The 22,485-nt window shown below is 52.0% G+C and overlaps 1 long non-coding RNA gene across 1 annotated transcript in view; it reads right to left on the bottom strand.

The window, feature by feature from the left end:
* Positions 1-2,987: 2,987 nt before the first annotated feature.
* The window catches only part of LOC135243613 (uncharacterized), an 83,740-nt gene continuing 64,242 nt past the window's right edge, over positions 2,988-22,485 (bottom strand). The window contains exons 2-4 of the long non-coding RNA XR_010326698.1: positions 6,577-6,637; positions 6,311-6,419; positions 2,988-3,914 (exon numbers count right to left, since the gene is read on the bottom strand). This is a non-coding gene — a long non-coding RNA (uncharacterized LOC135243613). The remainder of the gene's footprint in view (positions 3,915-6,310; positions 6,420-6,576; positions 6,638-22,485) is intronic.

The following is a 22,485-nucleotide window of genomic DNA, read 5'->3' as shown; positions in this document are numbered from 1 at the left end:
GGGAAAAGGCATGATGTCATTCAGTGGGAGGTGGGGGGGGCCCAATCAGATCCTGGGAAAATTATGTCACCTTTTGTTGAGCTGGGCCATTCAGAGCCATAGAAGTGCGGTGAATTGAAAGCTGTAGAGGTTCTCCCCCCCCCCCCCCCACCCCACCCCACCCCCCTCCACCCCCCCTCCTCTCGGGTTGTGTTTGAGAAAAAAAGGAAACAGGAAAGCAGAGGACAGCACTCAGCTAGCGGTATGAAGATGTCATCAGACAAACGACCTCCTCTCTGCACAATAAATAAATTAAAACAATAAAATAGAAATATATAATTCATGGCTCTAACTCTCCATCCTCCAGTACAAACAAACAAACAAATAAATCAAGTGGGGCGAGCGATGGAGGTTTGCTTTGTTTGCTTTTGTTTCGGCAGGCTGACACAGACAATTATGAGCACGCCCCTGGCCCTCTATTCCTGCCCCCCGCCCCCCGCCCCCCACATCCCCAACACGTCCCCGCCCCCCCCGCCCCCCCCCCCCACCAAGTCCCCCTGCTGTGCTCATATCTTTTACGGAGCCAAACAATATTGAGCCACAGTTGAGGCTGACAGAGAGAGACAGTTGAATAGGAAGTCACCATGAAACATTCTGTGAGTTTAAACAAGCGCACTAGCAAAAGTGCGCACACACACACACGCACACACACAAACCCAACACACTCAGGCACAGATACACACACAGAAACACACAGTCACACACACACATACAAGCAATTAAAGGGACAGTATTTCAACATCGCACCAACGCCAAAATGTAATGTTGTGTAACTCAAAACTGATTCCAATGCAATTTCACCATTATTTCATAACTGGGCAGGGTGGGATGGGACAAGGGGTCTTTAGATGTGTCCCAGTAGAGATTTTAAAGATCATCCCTTTCTCAAACAACACATTTAAATGAAACCAGATACACAAAGAAACTATGAAAACTTCCCATCTGTCAACAACAGAGCAAGAGCTCAGTACTACATGTGCCTCCACAAACACTGATTCCTTTCAAAATAAATCTAAAAGAAACAGTACTTTATGCCAAGATACTGTATGAGAGACTTCACAAAATGGTCACACATCAAAGCTTGAAAAAAATTGTATACGGTGTCGATTTTGGAAAAAGTCATGGAGTGAGAAATTTAAAAACTCAAGAGTTCTACTGAAACTGCAAAGACATACCTGTACTCAGTCAAGACAGGCCTCAATATTAATTGTCACATTAAGTGTCACATTTAATGCTTGGAAAAACATTTCAAAACATGGTAATAGTCTAAATGAACTCAAAATGTTCCTGTGAAGAGAAAACCAACGCTTGAATTTATTTGTAAGTCAAAGTTAAAAGACAAAATCAGACACTCCACTGCTCCACTACCCACCTCCCCCCCAACCCCTTTGTATGCCTGTTGTGTTGGCATCACCTTGGAAACCTGGAATCAGGGGAGGGGGCTTGAGCGAGTGAGCCAGCCCTGACTCAGAGGGTCAGGTAGAGTTGGACAGGTAAACAGCCCGAGGGACGTGTGTGAGGTGTGACTGAACTATGTGGAAAACCGCAGATAGGGACTGGCCAGCTCTCAGTCAAACGCTGGCTCACTCACAGCACTGGAATGTGCCGCCAGGGCTTTGTGTGGGTGGACATGTCTCATGTGTGTTTGTGTGTGTGTGACCATGTGTGTGTGTGTGTGTGTGTGTGTGTGTGTGTGTGTGTGTGTGTGTGTGTGTGTGTGTGTGTGTGTGACCATGCGTGTGTGTGTGTGCGTGTGTGTGTGTGTGAGAGAGAGAGAGCGAGCGAGCATGTGGGCGTGCATGTGTGTACGTGTGGATGTGTGTGTATGCAAGAGAAAGACGGTCATGGAGTAAAAAAGAGTGATGCAGAAAGAGATGGATGGACGGACAGAGAGAGAGAGAGAGAGAGAGAGAGAGAAACAGAGAGAGGGACAGAGAGAATGTGAGTAAAAAGGGGAAATTCAGCGTAGCGCTGCCGATAACCCCCACGCGGCACAAACCGAAACGGTCTGGAACTTCAGGCCTTTCGGCCAGCCTTCCGGAACTTTCTGACCTTTAAAGCAGACGACCGAGCGAAACAGGGAATCCGTCAGGGGGCGCGGGACTGACCCGCCGTGGAAGGGGGGCCAAGGCATTACATTACATTCATTTGGCAGACGCTTTTATCCAAAGCGACGTACAAAAGTGCATTTTCATGATCGTAGACCAGGCTCGGTGTGCTGAGCCCAGACAAGACGGCCTCGTGGAGGGGTGAGTCTGAGCGCGTGCGCGTCAGCGTGTGCTCATCGCCAGTCGACCTCGGACGCGTTGACAGACGCGCAGGGCAAACAGGAAGCCGCGCCAAGGCGAACCGGTCCTACCTGACGCGGTCGCGGTCACAGCTCTCCACCGGCAGGGCCGTCGCAGAGGCACACGGTCGCAGTGGCCCGTACAGCAGGCGACGACCAGGTCCCGTCCGAACCAGACTTCATTTGAAACCCCATTTAGCATTTTGTACACAGAGGTGACCGCGTGCCAGTTTTTTTTTTTTTTTTCAGGGCTTGTGACTTCTGCTAAATTTTACTCTTTCTTTCTAACCCGTGTGTCTACGTACAGAAATTGAAGTAGGACCGGCAGTATCGACAGAAGTGTTTGATAATATCCTCTTGACATAATACAAATGGCAACATCTGGTTTTGCTTGAGACGAAGGAGGTCAATCCTGCCGAAGGACACAAGGGACCGAATTTAGTCAACATTTGTCTTTAACTTTGACTCGCTGTGACTCAGCACAAATGCCAGAGTTCCGTAATTACAAACACTTTGGGGGAAAAAATGTAATAAATAAATTGTTCTGGCACTGGGAAGCAAAATTAGAAACGCTCGCATTTATTTTTTTTAAAGCGAGCTTAAGGACGAACGCTAATGGAATCCAGGCTGAGGAGATGAACAGAACACACGCCGCCGTAACTCAATTTCACACATCCGCCCCTTTTATTGGAAGTTTTAAAGGCCCAGACAAGGATGGGACAGGACAAGCGCGTTTACAAACGCCTCTGGCCACCGGATAAGCTCTTATCAGCGCCAGCGCTAACTGCGTGTCACTCACAACAGATACGGTAAGCGAAGGTCAAAGGTCAATCGCAGGTCAGAGAGATGCCAGCACTCAGCAGCTGAGGTAAAGATGGGCAGGCGAGTCCGAGGAGGGGCAGGGTAATTGGTGTAATGGATGACAGGTGCACTCACCTATACCTACACCTATATACACTCTAACACAACGCGGAACATGGTGGGATTTCTAAGAAACTGTCTCAGTCCTGTGGATTATTGTTTCGGAGTCGAACAATATGACACCCGTCAAGATAATCTTACAGCTACACAATGCACACTCCGCCCACTGAGTTCAACAGTTCAAAGAAAAGGCAAATCACATGTAGTCCAGTGTCAGAGGTGGTGGTGGCCATCTTAAAAGGGTTTGCTCAGGAAGTAGGTCCACAAACAGGAAGCAGCTGGCAGATGAAGTGGCGTGAAAGAACCGACCCGATTTCCTTTAATTCCACACGCTCCCGATCCCATTTTGCCGCACGCCGATAACCACAGTGTCCCGGACTCCAGGTGAGGGGGTGAAGGGTGGTGAAGTAAATTCCATCTCGTGCCACTTACACCCCCTCCCAGCAAAACACCCCCCCCCCCCGCCCCCGCCCCCTTCACACCACCGCCACCAGGGTGCTGAGCATCGGTCGGGAGGCAGTATCCCAAATGTACCTTCTTCCCCCTGTGGCTGGGACAGGTGCTGTTTGCATTTTGGCTCTTTCCCCAGTCAGTACCGAGACCCAACTGGACCTGGCAGCGGGACACAAACGGGTCCTTGCCTCCCCGCAGACCTCCTTCTCCGTCCCTGTCAACAGAAGAGAGAGACCGCCCCACGTTACTGACGGCCATATTTGTCACAGCTCTCACACCAGACACCTGATACTGGAATGATGTGTCACATGCCTGTGAGTTCTTTAGTCAGTTATTCTATCACACACACTGTGCAAATATTGGACTGTGTTTACTCGGCTCGATACTGCGGTTTCATCCAGGTGACTTTTCAAACACACATTCCTCCTCTTCTGGGCTCCCAATGCCAGCTACAGGTAACCACGAGTGCAAGTCCTAGTTACAGGACCTCATAAGGAGGAAAATACAGGAAATTAAACATTAAGCAAAAATAACCTGTAAGACTGAACTTCCCAGTATACTGAACTACAGTATACTCTCAGAGTATGTTCTTGATTCCTGATGGACGTACAAATAGCAACACTGTTTCCTTTACACAAGCCAACAGCAAAACACAACCCCCTAAATGTCCCGAAAAAAGAAACACATTTGTGAAAAATATGCACACTTTTACATACAGCTTATCGGACCGTCTGGAGATACGTTTTTCTTCTTGCTGCTTACGTAAAAGAGTGGGGACGGAGGGCGAAGCCTTGCGTAAATCTGAAACATTGCTTCAGTATCAGAGCACGGCGCTGGGCTGCAGACCAAGGCTACATTCATAACGGCCGTTTCTCACACTGTATCTGTTCAGCGGGACAGCTGCGCCGCGCTCAGCGCTCACTGCGGCTCAACAGAAACCGTGACCTGGATTCAATTAAGATTCGTCCTTTCCTTGGCAATTCTGCCTCAATTTCATTTTTCTCGCCCCCCAATATGGAATCACTGACTGTGTCTCATGTGACTCATGTCACCTTTGGTGCTGTAGGAGAGGCCACTCTCCCTCTCCCTTTTCCCTCCCTCCCTCCCTCCCCCCTCCCTCCCTCCCTCCCTCCCTCCCTCTCCCTCTCTCTCTCTCTCTCTCTCTCTCTCTCCCACCCCTCCCCCTCTCTCTCTCTCCAGCTTGCTTCTCTCCCTCATTCTATTCCTCCATGGTACTGGAGGACTATCCCGTGGACAGCCAGCATGTCACTGGGTAGGCTCAAAGCCCACCCTACTCCTGTCGGGACAGGGCCAGTGGAGAGCTGCCACTGGCCCTGGCTGGCAGACGGCCCCGACCCAGACGTCCACTAACGCGGTCTAAGCTGTAGAGACAAGCCAGCGTTCCTGCTGAGCATCGTTACAGACCGAGCCACTCGTGAGCTTAACACTTACACGGCGTTTGAAGTCAGGCCATTTCTGCGGGTGCTGTACTTTGTGCCGTTTCCCGACTTGAAACGACTGATTATTATGACTGTTAATACTACTCTTGTTACTATTATTATTACTCCTGGGCTGGCCTGGGTACTCCCGGCCAGAATACTTAAAGGATCGAGGACGGCGCACACGGGAGCAAGCATGACATGCCCCCCCCCCCCCCACCCCCGCCTCCCCCCTTCCCCACCCCCCCACCAGCGTGTTTTCACCCCCGTTGCCAGGACAACTAGGTTTGTCACCGGCCGGGGCATCGTGGATGAAGGGCGGGCTGAAAGACGGGATTAGCAGTCACCCTGCGGGCCGGAAAGACGTGCCGGGGTGTGTGTGTGTGTGTGTGTGTGAGAGAGTGTGAGTGAATGCCTGCGTGTTTGTGTGGACGTGTGTGTGTGTGTGTGCACGTTCTTGTGTGTGTGTGTGTGTGTGTGTGTGTGTGTCTGTCGACACTCCTCCTTCTCTCCTGAGGAGCCGGTGAAACCTGCGCAGTGTCACGTTTCCCCTGTGCCGGTATCGGCCCATCGGGGCCTGCAGGGCCAGGCCTCAACCTGTCCGACTGCCTGCGCTCCGGGCCGGATTATCTCCCCCATCTCTCAGTCTGCTGGCACCCTGCCCTCCGCGCCATCCCCGTACGGCTGGGGGGCGGGGGGTTTGGGAGAGGGCACCTGCATGTGCCCAAACGGGGTCAAGGAGAGTGTGTACGTGGGTGTGTGTGTGTGTGTGTGTGTTATAACCCACAGACAGACATGAAAACTTGTGTTCTGTTCCCTCAAGGCCTCCAGGAAAGTCTCACCCTGCAAAAACGCACATTGCTCCAGCGTTGTTCCAGTGGGAGTGGGGTGTTGCAGACATGTTAATGATAAAGAATTCAGAGAGCTGCTGGACCTCCATTTCTTCACCATTTAAGACGGGGAACGGATTGAGTGCGACACACATGGACACGGACCGGCGCGACAGGAACTACGGCCCTCGCCCCGGACGATGACAGACGCCTGAGCCTTTCATGTAGGGCCGTCTGCGGAGTGGCACCGGCCGATAGACGCGATAGAAGAGGGCGGGGAAAATAAATCAAAGTACGGCTGGGAAAGATCTGAGGGGATCAGACCGCGTTTGAAGTGATACCTCTGTGTCACCGCGTGCCTTCCGCGTTCGGTAACGACCGAAATCACACGCCCAGCCGATCCGCATCGCTGACGCTGCGCCCAGAGGCGTACGGCGTGTCCGTCAGCAACTGAAAACAAGAAGAAAAATAAATAAATAAAAATAAAAAAAACAAAAGCCACTATGGATGTGACACCAACTACAAACTGTTGCCAAAATATACGACTGTTACACTTCACATTATTACTCGTCTAGTACTGCCTCAAAGAGACACATCTGATCCTTACCTGGCAGGCGTGTGGATTTCCTGGTTTCGGTTTATGACTTTAGCACAGGCTGGTGACACATCTGAAAGACAGAGGAAAACGCATCATTAGAATTAGTACTACTCTTTCTACCACACTGACTACTACTACTACTGACTATCTACTCCAAATAACCACTTCTACTGTACTACTACTTACTAACTACTAATAACAACTACTACTGTTACTACTACTAGTTTTAAAACAAAGGCCTGCAAAGGCATTAACAGCAAGCATTTGGATGCCATCTCAAGAACCGGCAAGAATATCTCAAGAAAAACCGTTTAAAAATACGAAGCAAACTAAGCGAAGATGGTAAAAAAAATAATAATAATTACAGAAAAATAATAGCTCTTAAGTTCAAAAGGCACTTTTTATCCGAGAAAGCTAAGCACGCGTGTCTCTAGCGGACTGAACATCCATGATGGCTCCGCTCTGAAACACAGAGCGGCTCGTCTTACAGGACATTGGTGCCTAGCTGCTGCTAGCAATCCCAGAATTCCTCTAGGCACAACCGAGCCAAAGCCTTCCATATTTTCATTCTGTCTGAAGGTGTGTGCAAGCAGGTCCCACGGACAGAGGACTGCATTTATATTAATGAATTAATTTATTTAAGGAATCATGTGTCTTTGCCTAACCCCTAGCCTGCCCTCTAATTACAGAAGCCCACCTCCAGCCAACTGCAATCCCATGATGCCTGCATGACTCATTCAGCTGCTCTGGCAAAGGCCCTGCCCTTTACGATTAAGCCACTCCTTTTAATAACAGTGACAGGCAGGACCAGGACATAGGCTTGCACCAAGGAGAGCGCCAGACGGATCAGACAGCCCATTCCAGAGAAAAGCCTCAATATCATGTACCGAATGGGAAGGAGGCAGGGGTCACAGTCCAAATTACATCTGCTTGTTCTAAATGTTACATGGGAGAGGCTTTTTTGGGGTGGGGGAGTTCCTGAGTCCCCCTCACATCCTGTGCAACGTCTGGAGTTCTGTCCAATAATAAGGGACCCTGTCCCGGGTCCAAGCGCTCTCTATTTCCCAATGTCTGTGGCCCTGACCGGTTGCCCAGGCAACTAATGCGCTGTTGCCAAGTGACAAAAAGCCTCAACTTAAGAACCTGCAGCTAAGAAATTCAGCAATGCAGCTTGGAATGTTGAGGGAAAGCGTAAAAAAACACAAATAAGTGCACTGAACATATAAGGTTCATTTATTTAGGTAAAATTTAAGCATACTTTTCCCTTTCATTTCAGCTTATCTGTAATTATCCCAGCATGGGATTGAAAGAAGTGGATGTATCACAGTGCATAACCGTTCTCTTTTCCTTGCAGACCCATTTACCTCCCTGATTTGTAGTTGCAAGCGGAACAACAAAAACCATCTATATTTTTCCTGTGTGGGGAAAAAATAAAGTCTGAGCCGCGAGAGTTTGGTTCAGTTCGGTGATGTTTGCGTTTATAGCGCCCCTCGCTGTGACCGTCCCAAAAGCAGGGAGGAAGAGGAGGCTGCGAGGGCGGACGGGGTTCTGGGTGCGACTGGTGTCGGAGGAGGTGTCGCCCTAAAAAAGGGTCTCCACCAGCCGCAGTGGGGGCAGCTTGTTCTCTCGCTGCACACAGCTTCACCCTCAGTCCAGCACACACACCCGCGAAAACACAGTTACAGTCATACTGGGCGTGCAATTATTACCCTCACACACACACGCATGCAAGCACACGCACACACACACATACACACACACACACAGACAAGAACACAATTAGAGTCACGCTAGGTGTATGATTGTTTCTCATGCACGCACCTCCGTGACCTCAGTCACCCTTTCGAAGCGAACAGCCACCCATGGGGTTTGAGAGAAACAGTAGCCCCTGCTGTGCTTAGATCATACTCTCCCCCCCCCCCCCGCCCCACCATAGCAAGGCCTCATTTGAATCTGAAAAAAAAAAGCCTGCTCCTTCCTGCTCTCTCCCACTCAATTGGAGGGGGGAGTCCCCAAAGTGACCAGGATGTAAGATGGCCACCACCAGTCAGGCCGTTCCAAAACAAATGAACCAAGTAGAGGGAGGATCCACACTCGCTCCATCCTTAAATTTTCCTCCCTCCAACGGAGCCAACCGAAAATATCTGTGAGCGGGAACAATGGCCAGAAGGCATGGCGATGCTCCCTTCGCGTCAAAGATTTACGTTTTAAATTCTCACCAACTTTCTTTCTCGGTAGAATGACAGAAAAGCAAACTCACGCACGCAATAACTGTATATATTGTTATCATATATTATTTTTGGGGGAGAGAATATCAGTGTTGTGTTTGCTCCAAATAATGTCAGTTCATTTTGAGTATGCGGTAGCACAGTCTATTGATTAGTTCGTAATAGGGCTGCTGGAAAGCTAGCGCTAGAATAAAAATGTTAGCCGTATAACATATCGAAGCATCCCCATACTTGTGACCCCTGTTCAGGCGGCTTGCCTCGTAGCACATCATAAAGAAACATACGCTAAAACCCATGCTGAGGAGTCAGATGGTGTTGGGCTCGAGACTGCAGTCACTATGGCTGGGTGTTTGTCACGGAAGTCACGGGTGTCATGGATTCCATGATCTTCGCTATTTTGTTTGCAGTTCCATACTTTTTCCCTGTTTTTGCCGTTTCAGCTATTTCCCCCGTATATGGTACTTTTTTTACGGCAGTTTTGGATGGTAACTGTCAATCCCACTGTAGCCTACTGTCAGTAGTTGCAAGATTGTTGCAGATGTTTGATGGCTCCAGCATTGCTGTTGATCGCTCATTCTCCCATTACCGTAACATTGTCTGTTTCTAACAATGTTCTATTACTGCAAATGAAAAAAAGCATAAGCACACATGCGCCCACACACACGCACACATGCATGCGCGCACGCACACACGCACGCACGCATGCACGCACGCATGCACACGCACAAACGCACGCACACACACACACACACACACACACACACGCACGCACGCAGACACACACACGCACACACCGGCACAGCCTTGCACCCGTCCCCAATATAAGCCGGTCATGTGAGACAACCCATTCCGTGTTCCGTTCTGCAAATCAGATTAGGGGTCTGAGCCGCAGTCTGATGTAAGGCCTGCTCCGCTGGGCTGAGGTAAGAAAAGCCTAATCAGATTTGTTTGCGTGAAACGCAGATCTCTGGGCTGATTCCCGCTGTCCGCTCCCCTTATTATCATGAGTCATTTGCATGGCAGGCCCACAGAGCCAGAACGAACGGCTTGGCTAACATTTTTATACACGTTACACACAGTTATACTGATGACTCTTTCTCTGAAGAATTTCAGGTTGAAGTCGCTGGGCAAGTTACCTACCGGCCTGGTTCCAGACTCTCTCTATATACACAATTTTCTGTCATTTCAAAATAAAAAAATAAAAAAAAATAATAAAAAAGCAATACCAAAGTTGGCGAGCAATAGAAAAAGCCTGCTTTCATCTGCCATTCTGGGCCCTTATGCCATTTTTAATAATCTAACCTTTGGCGGTGCTAAGTCCGCCAAAAAGTCTGAGCGATTGATCATTTTTTATTTATTTGTTTTTTTTTGTTTTTTAATTTCACGGCGGTCCCTTTTCTCCTTTAGCCGGGACCTGCCTTCACAGCTATCCCCGAGCGCACCGGTTTACCCAAACAATATGGCTGAACCGCAGCGCAGCGCTTCTGAATGACTAAGGCTTAAGTTTACTTTAATAGGACTGTGTAATTTTAGTGTCAGAGACACCTGGAATGCCTTAGGGAGCGTGGGAAAAGTGTCATCGCACTAACACCCTGTAATAAGCAACTGCTGAGTAAATCCTAATTGTCGTTCAAAAGCCGCTCTCGCATTAATACATGCAAAAACATGTTGACTGCTTCTTGGAACAAAAAAAGTAGCACATGTTGAAATAAAATACAACCGAAGTGCATACATTTGATTTTATAAAAATGAATTCAAGGTTTAATTCAAGGAACTAATGAATATTTACTTCCATGGACGAAACTTTAGTTTTTTAAAGTAAATATTGACAAACGGCATTGATATAAACTTACAGCTATTGCAATTTGCATATTTACATGTATAAAGATTCATGTTAAAATGGTTGTCAGATTTCTTCACATCTGCCTGTACCATCCAAAACAGTCCAAATACTGAAAACCAGCCAACACTCAAGCAGACCCCGCAGTGGACTGTGATTTTAAATGAAATGCAGACATTTGGAAGAAACAACACTACTTAGTAGATTCTGTACTCAAATTCAGCTCCACAGACCTGAAAGACCAACGGGAGACAGCTCTGGAGCTCCAGCACGACACGTAGGCCTCCAGACAGCGCCATGTAACATTAACCCGTAAACCAAGAGCACAGTCATAACTGTCATAACTGCTCGAGAACAGAGGCCCTACAATGGACAAGACTGGAAACAGTGACACGACTGTATAACACCTCACAAAGAAGTAATATCCAAAGAAGGAAACCACCGTGTGGAAGCATTAATGTCCCTTTCTTGGCTGGCCTCTCTCTCCAAATCCAACAGTTTTCTATGAAGCCAAGCACGGTCATGATACAGCTGATCACCTTGGTCACCTGACACACAGGGAAATTATATATTATTTTTAATGGATAAAGGGCACATATTCACACGTCTACTTATGTACATAGCTGTTTGGTGGGACTTCAGGAAATGCGGCAGATCTGGTGAAGTAAAACAAAAGAACCTTTCTCCAATGCAGTTCAAAATTTCAGCAAGCTGCCTTCCTCGGTGCTTTGAAGTTCTGGTGAAGCTCCTACGGTGGCAGTGGCCTACCCAGGAGGCCAACCTTCGCCTCCTCTGCGTTACACTTGAGCTTTCTGAGCTCCGGACACACACACACACACACCAACACCAACACCCAAAAAAAAAAAAGAAGTGATTATCACTGTAAAAGAAGGACGGAGAAGCACGTCGGCGAGACGCTGTAGCGACACAATCAGGCGGCCTTGAGGAGCGGGGCGGCCCGGCGCAGCTGGGGGGAGGGCTCAGCGAAACTCAGTAATTACAGTGTAAACAGCCGCGCCGCTCGCTGGCCCAGATAGCGCATTCTTTGTGTTGCGACAGTCCGCGCGAAAACAAACCCCCCCCACCCCCCCACCCCCCCACCCCGCCGGCGGTTTAATTGCCGCGCTGCAGTAATCAGTAATCAGTAACCGCGCAGCGTTCGGGGGTCTGAGCAATTACCCGATTACAGCCCCGCCGCCGCCGCTAACGACCCGCACGCTTCGCAGGTAGTACCCGCTGCCGGGCCGCGGAGGCCATTTTGTGTCTAACGCTGGAGGGACTCGGGAGGGTCGGCACGGCGGGGGGGGAGAGTGAGGACAGAGACAGGCGAAATTCAGAGCGGGAGGGACGCGCGTGACCTTCGAGCGGCGGAAAGGCACGAGGCCACCGCCCCTCGGGGCAGCTGTGACCGGGGACAGGTACGACACCGGATCCGCTCGACACGCCGCGGAGCTCAGCGACAGTTCGCTGTATGACCTTGGGTCCTGACCCCTGCGCTCGGGACACACAGCGTTGAAACCCTTCCCAGGGAGGGGTGGTGAGGTGGAGGAGGTGGGTGCGGGCGGGGGGGGGGGGTAAGGTGCTCATTTCAAAGGCTCGTTCACTTTTCATCAACATGAGAAAACGGAGGAACAGCAGCTCAAATGGCTCAGCAGGGCGAGGCCCTGAGGTCCCTCTTCCGGGGCGGGGTGGGGGTGGGGGTGGGGGTGGGAGGGGGGCGTGACCCGCTCTGTCAGCCCCTCTGCGGGTTTGCAGGATATCAGCGGGGATCCGATCGCGGTGTGAACGGCGGGACTCTGATAAGGCGCCGGCCAATGACAGGCCAGCGGAGGGCGAGACCCGCGGACACAGCGGAACATCTCAGTCATCCCCGCGATCACCTTCGCCGTCCCGGTAACGGATCAGGGCGCCACGGCGACCGGCACTGGAACGCCCGCTGGGCGTGTCCCAAGGACAGGGGCCACCTCCGCCCAAACCTCTGCCACAGCAAGACCTCCCTCCCCCATCCCCTGGTCACAAAAGCAACTCTTACACATGAATAAGTTACGTTTCTGTATTAACGGCAATGAGAAAACAAGAAGGCTTCTTTAGGAGTTTAGGTACATCTATTTTGTTGCCTTGGCCTTGTAGAAGGTAACCGACATGACAAATTAAACGATCTAAAAATCACAAGATAATATTACATATTATTAAATTTATCCTGAATCATTCACAGCCTTGAATGATTAGAGGGGTATTGAAAATAATTGGAGACGGAAGTTCTCACACTGCTAAGTCTTTCCCAAATGCCTAATAACTGACAGGCCCAGTACACTGATAGCGTTCAAGGTCACCGAGGATCACTTCCTGAAAGATGATCAATACGGTGGTTGTCCTCGGAATTAATTGGCCTAGGTTTCCTAGCACGCAAACAAAAAAAGAAGAAAGAAAAAAACAGGAATGTAAGACTGCGGTGTGTATGTGTATCGCCAGGAAAACACAACTGAACAATGTCCCTGGGTAGTGCTTCCTCACACAACCACTCACAGGGACTTGAATCATGCTTTACATTTCCAATAGCTGTACTGTAAATGGCCCTAAAAAGCAAAATGTTCAGTTTTTAAATGAACTCTCGGGGAGTGAACTCTGACAGAGTTCGTTTTCTCTCCCTACTGAAATCAAATACAACTCTACACAAGTTAATTTATCACCGAACCTTTCTGGGGCGATGCCCCCGCTCCAGGTGCGTGGACGTCCCGTTGCGCAGGGAACGCAGGGCGTGCACACGCGGAGCCGAAGACGCGCGCTGGCCCAGGACCCCGAAGCCTTTTCCGAAACGCTCCGCACATCTGGAAACATCCGACACGGAGGATTATCTGCTTTTTTGGCAGAGGGTGCCCGAGACCCCGAGCCCACTGTTTTACTAATCCCCCGGCAGTGGGGGAGAGAAGAGCGATGAGGAACGTCACATTCGGGACCCGAAATTCAGCCAAGGCGGCGACGTCAGGGGAGGGAAGGACGTCTGTGACTGGGTGAGCTAGCACGCCCTCAGCAGCACTAGCGCACTCAGATCAAGGCCTGCGACGTCACAGAGGGCAGTCAGGATTAGGGGCAGGGGAACGCAAGTATTTGTTTAAAATATTACTTCATACTCGAAGCATTGTAAACAGAGCTGTTTGTTTGATTTTACTTTTGAATGTTTATTTTTTTTGTCGTCAGCGCTTCAGGCAGCGAAGCTGAGAGGCTGTGAGTGGAAGCAGGAGCCCCGGTTCCTCAGCCCCCCCCCCCGCCCCCCCGCCCCCCCCCCCGCCCGTCTCGGACGGGTGGCAGAAGGGGGCGGCCGCGTCTCCGGGGCCCCGCGTTGGTTGCACGCGCCGCTGAGCGCGGAGCAGCGGTAAACAGGCGCTCCGTCACGCGGGGCCCGGGGCCCGGCCACACGGGCCCGAGAGCACATGCTTCCAATCGCCATCGGTGGGAAAAAGGGACGGCGAGGGGGACGGGACGAGGGCGGGGGGGGGGGGGGGGGGGGGTCCCCGCGGTGCCATCTGCAAGCTTTCAGGGCCACTGCAAAAAAACCCAGTGCGCGTTACGAGCGCGTTATGAGCGCGCTGCCAGAGGGGTGTACGTCCAGGCCTGGGACGTTTAGGGCGCACTGCGGCGGTGGTGGGGGGGGGGGCGGTCTCCGTGTCAGGGCTCTGGCTTGAGTGACAGCGCAGGGAAGGCCCCCGCGTCCCGCTGAAAGACACCCCTGCCGTCAGAAGCGGGGGGGACGGGGGGTACGAGAAAGCGCTGAAACAAAACGGATTTGGGTTTTCATCTCGGCGATGACATCCCCGCGGAACAGCATCAAAGCCCGGATTAAGGAGAAGAGGAAAACGAAGGAAAGAAGAGAAAGGTGGAGAGAGAGAGAGAGAGAGAAGGACAGTCTTCATTCTCACACTGCTCCTCTTCCTCTCCCTGTGATCACGGTTTATTGTTATGGGAAAAATGCATCGACTGACGGCATGAAGGGGCAGTTTACAGCTGCTTTCTGAAAAAACCAAAACAGACCAGGCAAACAGCTAATTTACTGTAATATTACTTCCTATTAAACACTTAATTTAAGAAAGTAAATATGTGCAAGTGATCAAATGAATCCATGAACTCGGTTTAAAAATAGTTCAAAGGCAAAAGGCTACTGTACATTAACTGGCGGACTTTTTTTCGGGTTATTTCAGCGATATTTCAATGAAAGAGCTGACAGGTCGCTTAGGAAAGCATAACAGTCCCGTTCAATCTCCCAGGACCCAAATTATCTGAACTTTGGCCTACAGAGAAAGAGAGTGTATGTGTGTGCATGTGCATAACCCCCCACCCCCCCACCCCCAGGATAATCTCGGAAAAACGAAACGAGACAGAGCTGGAACGAGACGAAGCCCATCCTCGCTGCGGACGTAAATAAGTGCATCAAATTCCAGCTCGGAGAGATGAAGGTCACCAAGAGCCAAAATGCTGTAATTCAAACCAGGCTGCCACACTCAGACCACTGAATGATTATTACTGAGTCCTCCGTCTGACCACACACCCACACACACACACACACGTGCACGCACACAGAAACACACGCACAAGCGCACAGATACACGCGCACGCACACGCAAACACACGCGCATGTACACACAAACACACACACACACACACACTTGTGTACGCGCACACGCACTCGCACGTGCACAGCAAAAATGAGTAAATGGCTGTATGTCATGTATTTTACAGTCATAATTCCACGTTTCAGCCACCCTGACCTCAAATGCAACGCAGAAAATACATATTTGGGGAAAAACACAAAGCGACGCATTCCCACATGCCCGCGAGTTCCCAAGCCGCGGGGAGCCGGCACTTCCAGCTCTCACAGACACAGTCTTGGGAACTAAGGAAGAGAAACTGACTTCTGAGAGGTAGTCAGCCGGCTGGAAACCCGGGACTCCTTGAGGTTTCATTTAAAGGCAAGCCAAGCCAGGAAGGCCTCTGCTTAAATACTTTCTGAAAGACTGCGTTCAATTTCACCCACCCAGCTGACTGAGGAACCCGCAGTGACATCACACTACCGTCCTACTGTGACATCACTAAGACGGTTCTGGCAAACAGTCCCCAATTAAGCCCGTCCCAGCAGGGGGACTGGCTGTTTCCTATTTACGGACTTACATAAAACCTGACTCATTTGCATCCACACTTCCAACAGCTGAACCGTGGCAGCCAACCGGGCTGCGCTTGGGACCTCTGCAAGGGCTACCCAAATCAAGTTTGGGTGGAGTCACTAGGCTACAGGAGTCCCCCAAACATGTACGCAATCGCAAATGACCCCCTGATCCCCGCCCCCACCCCCATTAGTCCAGAGAAAAGAGTGGAAACCATGTGACCAACGGCTGATCTCGGATTCGGGGATCATGGGAGGGGACGTCCAATGCAAGCCCGGGGGCGGGTACCGCCGACAGAGGCCAGGAGTGACGGAGAGTGGGCGGAGCCACGCAGCGGCTCCATCTGTTTCCAATCGGCAGCTGTTGCGCATTTGGAGCCGAAGAGAGGGAAAATGCTAATATCCAGCGCAGCGGCACGCGGAGGGGCGGAGCAGGAAGTGCGCTGCGGTCTCTCTCAAACGACCCCTCCGGCTGAGGGCCTCTCTATTTGTTTATGCTGCTTCCCCCAGTTTTCCTGTAGAAGTGTCGGAGGGAGAGAGAGAGAGAGAGAGAGAGAGAGAGAGAGAGAGAGAGAGAGAGAGAGAGAGGGAGGCCGGGAGCCAATCGGGGTTTCAGGAGGTTTCTCTGCCGATCGAACCGCAGGCCAGAGGCACCGTGTGGCCAACGCAGGCTCCCGAAACGCCGCCCCCTTCACGGAGGGCGTCAGCGTTTGGGTTTCAGGGCGGGCCTCTGGGTCCAGCTCGTGGAAGACGCCGTCAGCGTTCGACGGATTCGCAGCACGAGAAAGGGGCTCTCCTTATCAGGAAGCGACAGAAACGCTGTCACTCACTCCACCTTTCTGACAATTACAGTCCAGTGTGAACGACCCAAGTAGACGCGACAGGACGGACACACTGACAGAGTAAGCGAGGGCAGACGGTCGGACATGTGGCGCACAAATGTAGCCCGCGGGCTTCACTGGACAGATTCACACATGCACCAAACGTCCAAACAAGCTATTTCTCAGGATTTGTACTTCCTGTCAGAGCTGGCCCTGGCGCCGTGTAACATCGACGGCTTTGCCCGCAGGGGCCTGCCGGCACACGGAAAAGAAACGAAAGGTCGGGGGGCGTAGATGGAGGAAGTCTGGAAAAGAGACCGTGCGGCTCAGGGTCCAGGGTTTCCCGGTCCCTCACAGAGCGACCGGCAGGCCCAGAGAAGGCCGAGACGGGGCCGTGAGAGAGGCAGAAACTCCCCCCCCCCCCCCCTTAGCGTTTGAAACTACAGGTGGCACAGCTAGCTTTCCTCACGTCCTGGTGGGCCGCCATTTCTGGGGTCACGGGCGAGAGGAAACCAAACGGGACCAAAAAAAAAAAGAAGGCCTTTTAAGAAGTTCTGCTGTCAGTCCGCTTCAGTTCATCTGGGGCGGGGGGGGGGACTGCGTCTCGGACGGGTCGGTCGTGAACAGACGGGATGGATGCGCAAAGGAAAGAGCTGAGCTGTGCGTTTTCACCCCCAGCTTCCGCCCCCCTGCCCCCCCACCCCACCCCCACCCCGACATCGCCGCCTCACAGCACACCGCGTTCTGGGACGGAGAGACAGAGGGCCCTCACGGGCTCTGCGCCAAAGGAGTCTGGGGAGGGGGGGGGGCGGGGAGATTTCGGGACCTTTCGGAAACAAAGAGCCCCTTTCTGATCTTCCCTTTCGCCGCGCACCTCTGGCTGCCCCCCCCCGCCCGCCCGCCCGCTGCGCCCGTCACGGCTCTCCAATCCCGTCCTCCGTGACCGGGCCCGTCTGAAAGCCTCGCGCCCGCCCCCGCCGCCGCCGACCGCCAGACTCAAAAGGAGCGCTGCCGGACCGCCACCGGCCCACCTGCTCGCCAAAATAAACTGCACTCAGCGAGGAAAAAAAACAAAACGACAGAATAAAAAACAGAGAGAGAGAAGGGCGGGGGGCAATAAAAAGGCCTTCCTCCTGTGATCACTGGAAAGAAGAGAGCAAATTGTGTTTGTGCGTCGTCCCTCGCGTCGACGACGGCGGCGGGGGCCACCCCCCGGGGGGGGGGCGGCTTTTACGGCTCCCGGTTCGCAAGCCGCGGCGGTTCCTGAGAGAGGGGGCGAGGGGGGCGAAGGCCTTTCATCTTCTGCTTTTCAGCTCCTGTTTATTCTGCACTCTTTCAAATGAGCGTCATTATTGCAAATAATATTATCTTTATTAATGGCGGCGGGCGGCGCGTCACTCCGGCCCAGATTAAAGCCGCGGAGAGCGAAGAGTCGCTCCCTCCTCTGCCTCGCCCCGGGGCCCGCGCGGACCCCTCGCCTTTCATCCTCCTGCCGCGCGCAGGTGTGCCTCCAAAGAGACACTCGCAGCAGCGGTGCGCGTCTGTGCGTGGACATGGGTGCGTGCGCTGCAAGTGCGTGCCGGTTTGTGTGCACAAGCTTGTATGTGTGTGTATGCGTGTGTGTGTGTGTGTGTGTGTGTGTGCATGCATGTGTGCGCGCTTGCTTGTTTGTGTGTGCATGCGTGCATGTGTGTGTGTGTGTGTGTGTTTGTGTGGCACGGCCTGCCACGGATGGCGAGGGAGACCAGCTTCTCTCTATGAGCTCAAACATGGCAGCCTAACAATAAGGAAAGCTCTGTTTGCAATTAGCACGTGTAGCTTTTACGATGCTAACAGGGGACCACACAGCAGAACGCGAACAGCAGGACACGCAAATAATAGCACTCTACAGACTCCTAAAGGCCAGCCTGTTTGACGCGCATGTACACAATGTGTAAACACCTCAAAATGGATGGAAAACAATAGCAGCTTCATGCTCCGGCACACACTCATACACACATGTACACATACACGTACACATGCACGCACACACACACATGCACATTTGCGCACACTCATACACACACGCCCTGTGGTGATAAGATGCTGGAGTGCTGTATGTGTGTCATGTTGAACCACGATGTCATGACACCAAGCCTATGGTATGAGAACAAATGCGTGTCTTACGGCTGCAGAGCAATGTTCTTGGCCAACTGGGTCTGTGGCTGTAGTTTTAAGGGCTATATACTGTAGAGCAATGTATTCGCCTGACTGAGTCTGTGGTTGTAGTTTTAAGGGCCATGTACTGTAGAAGGATGTATTCGCTTGGCTAGGTGTGGCTGTAGTTTTAAGGGCCATATACCTTAGAACACTGTATTTGGCTGGTTAGGTCTGTGGCTGTAGTTTTGAGGGCCATATACCGTAGAACGATGTATTAGGCTGACTGGGTCTGCGGTTTTAGTTTAATGGCGACATACTGTAGAACGATGTGGTCGCCTGGCTGGGTCTGTGGCTGTAGTTTTGAGGGCCATATACTGTAGAATGGTGTATTAGGCTGACTGGGTCTGCGGTTTTAGTTTAATGGCGACATACTGTAGAATGATGTGTTTGCCTGGCTGGGTCTGTGGCTGTAGTTTTAAGGGCCATATACCTTAGATATCGCGGAGGTCTGGGCTGTAGTTTTAGGCCTTCGGCGATTATTGGCTGCTGGGTCTGTGGCTGTAGTTTTAAGGCCTTGCGAGACGATGTTTTCGGCGGCTGGGTCTGTGGCTGTAGTTTTAAGGGCCTTGCGGAGCGATGTGTTCGGCCGGCCGGGTCTGTGGCTGTAGTTTTAAGGGCCTTGCGAGCGATGTGTTCGGCCGGCCGGGTCTGTGGCTGTAGTTTTAAGGGCCTTGCAGAGCGATGTGTTCGGCCGGCTGGGTCTGTGGCTGTAGTTTTAAGGGCCTTGCGGAGCGATGTGTTCGGCCGGCTGGGTCTGTGGCTGTAGTTTTAAGGGCCTTGCGGAGCGATGTGTTCGGCCGGCCGGGTCTGTGGCTGTAGTTTTAAGGGCCTTGCGGAGCGGTGTGTTCGGCCGGCTGGGTCTGTGGCTGTAGTTTTAAAGGCCTTGCGGAGCGATGTGTTCGGCCGGCTGGGTCTGTGGCTGTAGTTTTAAGGGCCTTGCGGAGCGATGTGTTCGGCCGGCCGGGTCTGTGGCTGTAGTTTTAAGGGCTTTGCGGAGCGATGTGTTCGGCCGGCCGGGTCTGTGGCTGAGTGATGGACGCGTGGGCATGCCACGGCGCTCTGTGGCCCTCCACGCGGTGGTCGTGTCAGGAATGGCCCGGCCAGTGATTTACGCGGCTGAGGATTACCGTCAGCCCGGCTGTGGGGACCACCCAGAGAGAAGGATCACGGCGTGACACACACACACAGCATGAACACGTACACACACACACACGCGCGCGCGCACGCGCACGCACACACACACACGAGAGAGAGAGACCACAGAGACAGAGAGAGAGAGAGACAGAAGCATACAGCGTACACAAACACACAGACTCTCACACACACTCGCGCACGCAGGCTAACGCACAGCAGTACACGTACACAGCAGCGTGCGCAGACAGACATGAGGTAATATCCGGGCGTATGAATTCTGGCCCACAGCAGCTGTAGAAATACCCTGGGGCCCAACAGTGCCCCAGGGAGAAACACAACAGAGGCAGACCGGGAGATGGAAACCTCTAGTTCCTCCTTTCCCCTCAGCGCGGTCAGCGAACATCCCCTCTGATACAGGCTAACGACCAGGGGCCTTCCCCAGCGACAAAACCTCAGCCCGTCTCTCTCTCCTTCCCCGTGCGCCCGACCGATGAGTGGGCCAGCCGGTGACGTACGCGGCGCCAACCGCGGGGGAAAAGGAGCGGATGACGAACGAGTGACGAGCGCGGCCCGCGTGTCACAGCGCCCTCGCAAAGACGCGGCAGGAAGGAGTCGCACGGCGAAAACGGCGAGGCTTCGCGATCCGCGGAAACGGCCGGCTCTACTACGCCGTCGCCGGGGACCGACAGCTCCGAGCCAACCGTCGCTCTCCTCTCCAGACGGTTTTGTGAATGACAGAGCCTGGTAGTGACGCCCATCACGGGATTCGTGAAGCCTCACTCACCCCTCACTAAAAGCAAGCCGGCAGTACCCCCTGTGGCTCACTGTGACTGCAGGCATAGTGCAGTACTAGGAGACCATTGTATAACACCATCCCATCCAAGGGTGTAAATGCTCTAGAATCATGATACACGTGTTTTAAAAGGCCGGTAGCATTATTTTATTTTCAGTGCCCAGGTGTCCACTCACAGAAGTGATACGACGTTGATTTCACCTGTTGGAGTACACTTTCATCCATCCCAAATATAACCCCTTTTTAAGGAAATAATTTGTCATATGGCACAGAAAAGAAAACGTTAGTTGATGTGGGATGTACATTCTATGTGCCACTGCATAGCCATTTCTGCCAGTGTGGTAAATCATCTCTGAAAAGACGTTAAAAATATCTGACAAAGAACAATCAGCAGCTCATTACAATCTAGAGGTCACAGTTATGGTTGGTGAGAAAGCCAGCATTCAGAGTGAGTCACAGGGACCAAGCTTGAAAATCCCCAGTCAAAGCTTCCAAAAGACAAATAATCTCATTTGAAACTGAGCAGAGGTTCTGCTGACATCCTATCACATCCTAGCACCCACCTGACCTGCAAGCTGAGCTGTGATTGGGGGAGAAGGCCTGTGGCACATGACCAACCGTCGCTTTCAGGGGCACGCGTTTTGAGTTGCGGTTATGGAACGGGAAACCCGTAAACCGTGACTTTTTTTGGGTTGGATTTCTCGGGCGGGACACTGCTGCTTGCAGACTTGTGCGACGCACTTAACCCGAGACGGCTCACTGAACACTCAGCTGCGCAAACGGGAGGACTGGCAAACTCTTTTTCATTCGCCCTGAATGAGAGCGTCTGCAAAAAGCAAATAAACGCTAATCTTTTTTCTTACGAACGCAAACAGAATTCGCCAGCGACTCTAATTCCACGTCACCTGACATAAAACATGTCACCAGACCCTTGCCGCTTTCGATTACATCAGAGCCGAGCCATTCTCCTTCTCTTTCATGTGCGAAAGATTCAAAACTTGCGTAATTTCATTAGTGGAATTGAGCAATATTTGGGTTTTGGGTCACAAGTGAAGCTAACCGCAGGACAAATTACAACAGAAGTCTTCCCACTAACAGAAGTTTGGTATTTAAGAATAACAAGGGCAGGAAGAGCTGAATTTGGCTTTTCGTTTTGGTTTTTAATGCACTGCTCTGCAGCGCTGCTCGAAACTGCACTTCCACTGGGATTTACAGGCAGCTTTGTCCTTTCCTCTGCTCTTGTGCCTTTCCAGGGTACTTCAAAATACATCCTTGAACAAGCACATCACCACAGATCTCACACACACAGACATACACACATGCACGCAGACACATACACACATGCATGAATACAGACACACTCTCTCTATCTATCTCTCACTACCTCGCACTCTCTCCCTCCATCTCTCTCTCTCTCGCACACACACACACACACACACACACACACAGACTCACACACACAAACACAGACACACACTTTCCCTGTGAGTTACAGCGAAGGGAATTTTAATAAAAGCGTATCTGCCGTGGACAGACGAGCGGTGACCTTGGGGCCGGCGTCAGAGGAGCGACAGAGGAGGCGGAGCAGATAAAAAGGACACAGAGTGCCGGTCTGTCACGGGCGCGTACGCCAGGAGCGCCCCGGGAAACCTGGGTAAAGACGGGCCGTGGAGGAGCGGGCATGACGGAGCGGAGGCCCGGCGGAGGAGCGGCTCCAGTTCTCAGCGCACACTGGGGAGAGTAGAGTT

Source organism: Anguilla rostrata, chromosome 17, assembly GCF_018555375.3.
Source record: "Anguilla rostrata isolate EN2019 chromosome 17, ASM1855537v3, whole genome shotgun sequence".
NCBI classification, from domain to species: domain Eukaryota; kingdom Metazoa; phylum Chordata; class Actinopteri; order Anguilliformes; family Anguillidae; genus Anguilla; species Anguilla rostrata.
Note: the sequence above shows the minus strand (reverse complement) of the source record. Positions and strands in the feature narration are given on the sequence as shown.